The sequence below is a fragment of the Solanum dulcamara genome, chromosome 5 (assembly GCF_947179165.1).
Source record: "Solanum dulcamara chromosome 5, daSolDulc1.2, whole genome shotgun sequence".
Taxonomy (NCBI): Eukaryota; Viridiplantae; Streptophyta; class Magnoliopsida; order Solanales; family Solanaceae; genus Solanum; species Solanum dulcamara.
In genome coordinates, this window is record NC_077241.1 from 17332948 (window position 1) to 17343458 (window position 10511).

Sequence of the window (10511 nt, forward strand, 5' to 3'; positions counted from 1 at the left end):
ATCGTGATATACACACGTGCAAAGTACGTACACTTAAACTAGTATTACTTTAAAAACATGAAGCTCCTTAGAAATGTTGATTGAACTTTTTGTCTTTCATTAAAAGATTATATAATCGACGAAATTGCCATTTACTATTTTGCTCAAATAATTTTTATTTAATTATTATCTTAATATTCAAGACTATGAAATTAATTAAAGTAATAATTAGTACTTTAAAGTTGAAAAAATTTTATTTCTGAAATCTTTCTTTATTTAAACTATATTTAAACTCAGATTTAAGATTTCAAAATCAATCATATTTTCGCATATGGGAGATATTTGCTTTGAACAACCTATCGGTTATACATATATGCAACAATTCTCTAGTTATGTGACAGTAGTCTTTATATTTAGATAGATTGTAGAGCGTAAAAGTAATTAGAAAAGATTTTGCAAGAATTCTCTAGCTAAAGCCTAAAGGTACTCATGTGTTTAGGTGTTGTAATTTGTTTATTTTCTACAAGCATTATAATTTCTTTAATTACCTGAAATTCATGATAAAACGGATATAGAGACAAAAAAACATAAATTAACAAATTGTTTGTAAAAAAATAAGGTGAGACACAACAGAAGATAAAATATTTGAGATACAATATTTGTTTATATCATTTAAATGGATAGAACATTTATTTTAACATCACATTTTAATATTTTTTTCTTGTATAAAATTTTATTGATTGATGTGAGATACACGTGCAAAGCAGCGTACACTAAATTATTTCTTAATAAATAAGGGAGAATACCTATATATTTAGTAATACTATAAAGTATTAATTAGTTAGGGAGGTAAAAATCACATTATTTTAAAGAATCACCAATCAACTAATCAAGTGAAACATAGGAACGGCAATAGAGTGAGACGAAAGCGGGTGGGGCAGGGCTGCACTTGACCTGTTAATGTTTTGATCATCCTTGCCCCACTTAGCATTTTACGAAATTTTGCCCTGCTAAGCCGTCCCATTTTTCCAAAAGAGGAGGGAAGAGGCATAGGGGACAAGGCTGAGAATTGATTTCAGAGAGCAGAAATTGTTCTTCATGGGTTAATTAATGACACGCCCTACAGATGGTTTTGTTTTGGTAACAACCCAACTTGAACCGGCCTAAGAATGTTCAACAACCCAGCGCTGGTTACACATCTATGGGTCCAATTTGACACCTCTAAATTCAAGTATTATAAGACCAAAAGCCATTTCACAGGTTCTCTCGTCTCTGGAACAAGAGAATAAATTGTGAGCTTTACGAGTTCGTTCAACAAGAGACTTCCAAAAAGTAATTACTAATATGGACTATTCTATCTGTACCAAAACCAGCTAGTAAAAAAGTAATACAACTGGGCGAAACTCTGACAATGAAAAGCTAATACAGTACAAATAAAGAATTCTCTGTCATTTCCACAGTTCCTGTGGCTAAACAATTTTCCCTAATACCTAAAGCTGTGAAGATCAAGCCAATGGCTTCTGCAGCTCACTAGCACTATGAGCAAAATGACATTTTTCTCCAAAAGTGCATGAACCTTTGGAGAAGTTCGCACACATCTTCGTCTTAAATGGGCCAACAGGCCCACAAGTATATGGGCCAGTATTTTTTGAACCACCCATTGAGGTGCCAATATTTGATATGATCTCCCGTACCATGGCGCTGGCCTGATTAATCTGATCAAAGGTTCCCTGGAGCTCAACATTCCTTCTATTGGAATCCATTTCATGATCCTTTATGAAGAGCTTGACACCAGTAAGCCGACATATCTGTTTCGACTTCACACCATTCTTCCCAATGATGGTTCCAGCAACAGCAGCATCTACGCTAATTGTAGTTGTTGCAGATGCACCAACTGGACTAAATTGGGATGGTTTATGATACCCAGAAAACCTACTCTGAGGTCCTGTCGCTTGGAAATCATCATAGGCTGGTACTACTGGCTTCCCAATCTCCATCTCACTATGGGCAAAATGGCATTTATCACCAAATCTGCATCCTTCGTCAGTGTTATACTTGTTGCATAGCTTGGACTTCATAGTTGAAGCAGGACCATCGCTAAAAGGGGCCGTATGCCTTCCAGTGGGTACTGGTAGGTTCAATCCCATGTTCGATATTTGACTCATAGCACTATAGCCAGGAACATGGTGAAGAAAGTGACATCCCGCCCCATATGAGCATCCAGTAGTGCTGCATCACATTGCAAGATGGGGTTAGAAGCAATTTGGTGGAGCAATAAATCATAAACCAAAGGGGCACATAACATTGAGAAGTCGAGAACACAGATCCAACATAAGCTAACACAGATCCAACATAAGCTAATACTGCGGGCATCATTTCCACATGAGCGGACACAAGTGAGTGATTAACAGGTTGAAAACATCATTTCACAAAACAAATCAGTATTTACTAGTTCAACCTTTGTTTTGTTTCTTATTAAGTAGTATTGACTTAATTGACTTGTTCAGCTTACTGGGAATAGAAAAAAGATGATTGAAAGCAAGATATCAGAGAAGACATTTGACTGACAATATTGATGACTGTTGCTGCTCAAACAAATTTCACCTCTAATGCAGCTAGGGATGGCAATGGTGCAGGACGGATTCAAATAATATTGTTCAAAAATTAATGCATGGGCGGGGACGTGTGAATGAAGTGTCAAAAACACACCAAAACTATTATTTATTTTTTAGTTTCATGCCTAAACTATTTGAAGTGTGAGTTTCACACCTAAACTATCACACTCATTAGTTTGAGAAACACACCTCTTTTACTACTCTCTTGATGGCGTGTGTACTACACTCTCTTTTATTTTAAAAAATCTTGCCACATGAACAAAATATTCCACCTTGACAAAAATTAAATAAATTATTAGTATTAGTTAAAAGTTAAAATTAAAGTATTACTATCCCCAAAAGAAATTAAAATTTAAAACATTTTTCTTAAAATTAAAAATTTAAAACATTTTTCTTACCCCACTCCTCCATGTACCCCTCTCCCAACACCCACCCATCCCCAAAAAAACAAAAGACATTTTCTTTTAATTTCTTTTCTAAAAGTTATTTAAAAAGTTCTTACTCCCCTCCCCTCGAACCACCCACCCTTACCTCCCCTCCCATAAAAACATTAAAGATTTTTTTTAAAAAAAAATAAATTCCTTCCTTTTTTGTTTTGAGTTAGATATATACAAATGCTTTTAAGAAAATATTTTCTACTTGCATATCGAATATAAGAAAAATGAAAATTTTCACAACTGAAAAATTCAAAAAAAGAAAAGAGTTTAAATGGTAAGCAAGTGATATGAAATTAATTATTTAATTTGAAGTTATCCTTTTCTAAATTTTTGCCATTGTGGCAAGGTTTTTAAAATAAAAGAGAGTGAAGAATACACACCAATACATATTACCTGAGGTGTGTTTCTCGACTCAAACTAATGAGTGATAGTTTATGTATGAAACTCACACTCTCAATAGTTTAGATAGTTTAAATATGAAACTCAAATGAAGGAGATAGTTTAGGTGTGTTTTTAACAATTACCTCAAAAAAAGAAAAATCAAGAAGGGAAAAGGGGAGATGCCTTCAAAGTCCTCTAAATTGGGATAAGAAAAAGTCTCGTTTGGGTACAGCAAGATGGGGTGGGTGTATGTGGGTGTGGGTGTGGCCCTGTGGGGCAGGTTTATGTGGGTTAAAAGGTTATGTGGGGCGGAGCGGGTTTTAATTTCGCGGGTTAAAACAGTACCCGCACCGCTGTCATCCCTAAATGCAGCTCAAATAAACTTTATGAGAGACAATGAGATTATCTTAATACAGGATCATGCAATTGGATACAAGGCAAACATTTGAAGGATGCTAGCTTCAGTTTCACTGAAATTAAAGAAAACTGCTCCGGAAAAGAATAAATGGAGAAGAATCCACATGGAAAACACTCTGGATCGAACATACAAGTAAAATAGATTTTTTTATTTAACTCTAAAAAGAAAAAAAGATTATGTGATTAATAAAAACATAGCTCCTCTTATTTAATCCGATATGTTGAACAAACAACTCACAGAAGGAATTAGTAATTGCAAACTGGAGAACAGTCTCAAACAAAGACAGAGAGAAACGGCATGAACTCATCAATGACCTTAACAGACTCTCTTGATGATGGGTTGACATCATTGGATGCAATGTCCAAATCGTATCTTTATTATGGAATGGCATTGATCAAATAAACAGAATTCTCCAGACCCCACGATATGGGATTTCACTGGGTTGTTGTTGTTGTTGTCATAAATGAAAGGAAACAAATAAATATGTCATATGGCTGGTGATGTATACTAAACTTGGCATATTTTCTTTGCTGATAGCCAGCATTATTTAGTCAAAGAAGTAAAAGATAGTCTTTTAACGGCAAATGTTGTCAAGTGCCTGACGGCAGTCACCAACAGGGGCGGATCTACATGGAGCCGAGGGGGTTCACCCAAACCCCCTCGGCCAAAAAATTATACTGTCTATGTAGGTTCAAATTTCAATTTTACCTATATATTTTAGCTATTGCACCCCCTCAACATAATACTAATGGGTGGTTCAGCGGTGGAATACCTCAGGTTCCCCCATTTTGCCCAAGATCGATTCTTGGTGTATGCATTTTTATTCTAGCGTTTTTGCTTCAAGCTCAGGCTTGTGAACGTGTCTGTCTCCTACTAGCTGCTAGGTAAGTAGGCACCTTCTTTCTAGTTCTCTTCTTTTAAAACATTACTCTCTTTTCTTCAATTTTTCAAAGAAACTATAATTATGATCAAAAAAATGAAATTCTGAAAACTCCTTCATTCAAAATTCTTCAATTTATGGGTTTCTATTAAAATTGTAAATTAATATTTAATAACACTTCAATCAAGAAATTGATTTCAAAGTCATTATATATTTAATAAATTAAAATTTATTTTAGATAAAAATTACTGAATTTATGCATAGTTCATTTAAGAAATGAAGAAAGTGATTAAGGGGTTGTTTGAATTTTATATTGTTGGTTAAGAAAGTGTGTATAAACTCACTCATTTATGATCTGATCCATTCATATCTAATTCGACCTGTTCTTTGGTCAACACAATTAACATGTTAAATTTTTTCGAATCCGTGAATGGTCACCAACTATAAAAGACTAAAGGCGGTCATGTTAAGATTCACAGAATGCCCTACGTTACCTTCAACTAAGTCCACAACTACCACAATACTAAAGATCAAGAACCGCAAGACAATCAATGTTTAAGCTCCACTTTCAACTCTTCTTTAACCCACCTTTAACAAAGAGACAACTCTCCTCACATAATCAATTATACCAAGGCTTCCATTCATGTTGCATTGATTTTATTTACTTGACGAACATCATTCAAGATGTTCTAATGTAGTCCTGCATTCTATACCTTCCAACTCACAGCAATACCGACCTCTCTGTACAGAATTCAACTGTTCTTTCACTCCTCTATGGCTATTTCCAGTTCACTACCTCGGTCAATGCTCTTGTTCTTTTGCTCACCTTTTAGTGACAGCAACAGTATTTAAGATCAGTCATTTCATAGAAAGGCTTCTCTTATCCTAAAATAATCCAAGTTGCAATGGAACCTCAAAAACTTCTTACAAGGACTAGATTTTAATAGGCATTTGCAAGTGTTTGGATGTATGTGTTATGCTCTTTCAAACAAAATAGGTCTAATTGTTGTATTTTAGTCCAACAGGGAAAGCGAAAAATTCTTAGATAGCTCTCCTCCTTCCTATTATCTTGGTCGGATACTAGGTCTCAATTGGGTTTCACAAGAATTAACTGGCCATCTCCTCTGAACCTTTGATTTGACTGTTCTACAAGAAAGTTAAGTTAGCTATAAAAATCAACTATCTGGGAGGAGCTTATCTAAATTAAAAGCCTAAAGTCGGTGGGAAAGAGAATCAACAAGATAGGACGCTATGTTCAAACTAACAAGAGTAGGAAGATTCCAGCTTTGAATCTTGGGCTCCATCTTGGACTTAATTATTTCCTAGAAACTTGAATTTGTTGTTTGAACCTCCCATGGTCAAAAAAATAAAAATTGTGTGCATATACTATATGTTGAATCTCGTTGGCTTTATGGTGTTAAATCTATATATAATTGAGGGACATAAGGCCTGGAGACGTGACAAACCCAAAGGCCAAGAAACTCCTTTATCTTTTTTCTCCTTTTTTGCCGTTTTACCCATAATTAAATTTATCTACTACATTAAGAAAGCCAAAAGTCACGTCTAAATACTCTTAATCATTCCTTTTTTTCCTCTTCTTTTTTTTAGATGGGTTATGGTTTTTCCATAGAAAAACAGCTTACGTTTTTTGGCCTTCTTTCATTATTTGTATTGGAAAAAAGGAAAAGGCTTTACTATTCTTTACCACCATCTTATGGCAGAAGGAGGCTATTTGAAAAAGAGGTATTAGCTTTTCCCTATTCTCTTGGTCATCAAAAGAAAAAGTTCAGGAATTCTCCAAAATCATTGATTTTGTTTAAAGAAATTTTAAAGTTGGATTTATTTCAAAATAGGTTTCTTCACTGCAAGGTGATATAAAATCTATGCAAAGCACAATTAGGCTTTCATGGTGATATTTCTAGCGAATTAAGCTACGTGGAGACGAGAAATTGCATTTATATGATATTCTTATGTTGAGTTTTGGTTGTTCTATTTTTAGTTGCAGTTAATACAAAAGATCACAGTGAGTATGAAACATTATTATTTCTCATCTCATCTATGCTAATTGTTTGTTATATTGCGCGGACTCTTCATTTTTGTCGCTGAACCCGTCTCCACACGAGACGGGTGCGGGTGCGGGGTGTGTCTCCGATTCGGTCAACTCCGTCCGGATACTTTGATCGAGTCAAGTTGGGGAAGAAGAGAACTATTTCAATGGCCGCCGAAAGTCGACCATATTTTCTCGGATGAACTACATAAAGAATACTTTACAGAGATGTCGACGACATTTTCTTCGACGAACTTGACATTTTCTCCGGCGATCAGCGACGAACTTGTAAGTTACGAGATCTCTCAATTCCACTTTTTCATAAGGACTTCGCTGAAAGAATAGAGAGGAGCTGAAGCGAAGAGATTTCTAGGGAGAAGAAACGAACAGAGAAGATCCTTTTGGAAAAGAACAGAAGACAGCAATGGAGGGACTATAGCGAGCCCTAATTCCTTTTCTCTTCAAAGTGAAGATGACTTGTTTTGGGCTTGGGGTTGGGACAAGTGCCCAAGTCTGCTTTATGTATAATATCATTTGATATAATAAATTTATACCAAGAATAAATATCCAATAATATAGCAATAAATTTAATTTGCCACAAATTATATTTATACCAAAAAAAATACATTATATATTTTAGATATAAAAAATTATACCATACATATACTACATATATATTCATATAATAAACATTTTTCCTTTACAAAAAAATAATACTTTCAATAGAATAATTTGTACCATGAATATTTATCCCATAAATTTATACCAATACTCTAAGAATAATCCGACTTTTTCCATAAAAGTATATTTATACTATAAAATATATGGTATATATTTAAGATATAAAAAAAGTATACCCTGCATATATTTAAAATAAAAGTTGTAAAAAAATCCTACAAAATAATACTTTACATATAAATTTATACCATGAATATTTATTCCATAAAGGTATACCATAATATAATAATAATTTCTTTTATCTAAATTATATTTATACCATAAAATACATAATATATTTTAGATAATATAAGAAATTATACTATTCATGTATTACGTATAAAAAATCATATGTAATAATATTATTAATATTGATTTTATATAAATATAAGAAGTGATACTAAAATAAAAGGAATAGTTCTTTACGAAATTTTTGAATTTAGTGGCTAATGAAGATTTGGGAATGATGGTAAATAAAGATGAGAGAGAAAAATATTTAATTAGTCACGATTTTTATGTTTTTCCGTGTTAACAACAACTGTTTAAATTTTTTATTAAAACTACTATATATGTAATAAAATCTTTTATACATGTAAGTTTATCACAACATATCTCTCAAATTTAGAATATCTTTATAACTATATTTTTATAATATTGAATATTTTTAGCCGAATCCCCGCACCCATATCCATACTCGGATTCGCATCCCCGAATCATAAAATTTAGATTTTGCCGAATCCGACTCTCGGATTCGTATCCGTCTCGGACACCCGCACCTGAATCCAAGCAACTTAGATTGTTTGTGGTGCAGATGCATGATAAAGCTACAAGATTGTATGTGAATTGGCTAGAATTTCTTTATCACTCTTACACTTCAATGCTAAACTATCAACAATACCATCTGCGTCCACCAAAGTTAAATTTCAATTATGTCACTTAAAATTCATCGTTCGATTACACCAGAAGTTTCTAAATCAACCGTTTGTTTACAAATATATAATCAATTATCTGTTGCTTATTTTAATATTGATTTCCTTATTCAAGATACAAGGTATGTACCCTGAATAACAAGACTTATTTGTGTTGCAAGGGCATGAGGAGTTGGTCTTCCTAATGATTTGGGAATTAGCCAAAAAGTTTGTATTCCATTTATAGAAATTTTCATCCTTTCAATGTACAGTTAATAATAATTTACTATACATTGCACATATCTACTATTTACAAGCCAAATATACAAATTAACCCAACTACATGTTATTTGTAATAAGCCCTTTTTTATAAATGTGGTGTCCGCGCCAGCTTGTATGCACCTTTACTTTGTGCTTATGGGATTGTAACATTTTTGTGATCTTAATTTTATTTATTTTTGTTTCAGGTCCGTGCTCTCAGAAAGAGAGGTTCACGATTAACAAACACAAGAATTATCAAAAGAGTAGCGCAGGCTTTAAAATCGTTACTTCAGCCAGTAATGAAAGTAGGGCTATTTTCAAAGTATACCTTATTTTTTTCCTTTTAGTTAGTTCATCAGCATGTAATTTCAATTACTTTTCGTAGGTTTCTTTACTTTGTGCTTTTGGGGTTGTAATTCTTTTAAAAAATTGATTTTCCTTATTTTGGTATTGAAGCCAATGCTCTTAGAGAGAGAAATTTGAGGCCAACAAACACATTTATGGTCTCATTTCCCTTTTCTCTGTATTACATTCTTACCTTTGAGTAAATCTGTAGTTTTATGCTAGTTAGCATGCTCATTCTACTTTTTATGCATTGGCAGAAACAAACATTTTGAATGTAGGGATTAATGCATATGGATTTATTTTACTTGCCTACTTCAATTTGTTTTGTATTTTCACTTCTCTTCCATTAAATTTATAAGAGAACTTTTAATAACCGCGCGAATTGCAGACAAGTACACTAATTCTTTATATTTTGAATCCCTTAGAGAAAATTCTAGTACCGCCACCCTTTACCCTTAAATCCATTATTTATGCAAGTTATGTCAGTGTTTAATGCCAGGAATTAACCTTATTATGGGCTTGCAGCTAAACAACATTATGACTGTAATTGAATTTAGTCATCAATTCTATCGAGATATAGACCGACTTCAGATGATCATGCTAGACAGAACTTTCAATTTTCCTTTTTTATGACACCGTAATGCAAATAATAGTACAAATCAGCATATATACGATGTCTTGTGTATCCACTTGCTCACCATACTAGATAAAATCATTTATACATTACTAATATTACCAGTCAAGGAATTGAATTGAGAATTTCTTTTTTAGATAGATTAAGTATGAAACCTGTAAAACTTCATGCATGGCTTTGATTTGCTTCCTACACCAGTCGTAAACGATTCTGATTCTGTTACAAAAGATTGATTATCTTTCTTCAGTTGAATAGCACGATTTAAACATGTAACCCTAACACTACAGATTGCAGTAAATACACATTCTCAAATTAATTTCAAATTACACCAATACTTTAAACAAATTTTCAGCTCCAAAGTCCACAAAATAGAAAACAGAATTCTAAAACGATCGACAACAACTGGGCTGTAGAAAAACTAACCATTTCATGGTTTTTTCATCCCTCCATTTCTTGCAAAAGCACCATCTACCATTCTCTTTCGTCCAAACTCCATTTCCGCCGTTATTCCAAAATGGAATAACCAAATTCCAGAAAGCTAAAAATAACGAAGAACATATAGAAACAGGTCGAATTATGAGAACAAGGAGTTTAAGTATATGAAGTAAATTTAGAGAGATGAAAAAGGGAAGAACAACAAAACCCTAAGTCTTGCTGACAGTGGAGACCAGGCGGTTCCGGAATCACTTACTCACACACACAGGAGAGAGAAAGATAAAGAGAGAGTAAAACAATTTGATTAATTCTACGGAAGCACTTAATTGGATCGATGGGCTTTACATTTTCTCATTTACAGGCTTTAATACAGATCCCCTCTCTCTCCTATTTTGTATTTTACATTTTCTAAAATTGACATTAACTTTCACTTAGATACTTTAGCTTAGCTGTA

General features: G+C 33.4%; 1 pseudogene; it reads right to left on the reverse strand.

Annotated features, from left to right (window-relative positions):
- Positions 1 to 1484: 1484 nt before the first annotated feature.
- Positions 1485 to 10118, reverse strand: LOC129888294 (zinc finger CCCH domain-containing protein 14-like; annotated as a pseudogene).
- Positions 10119 to 10511: the final 393 nt, after the last annotated feature.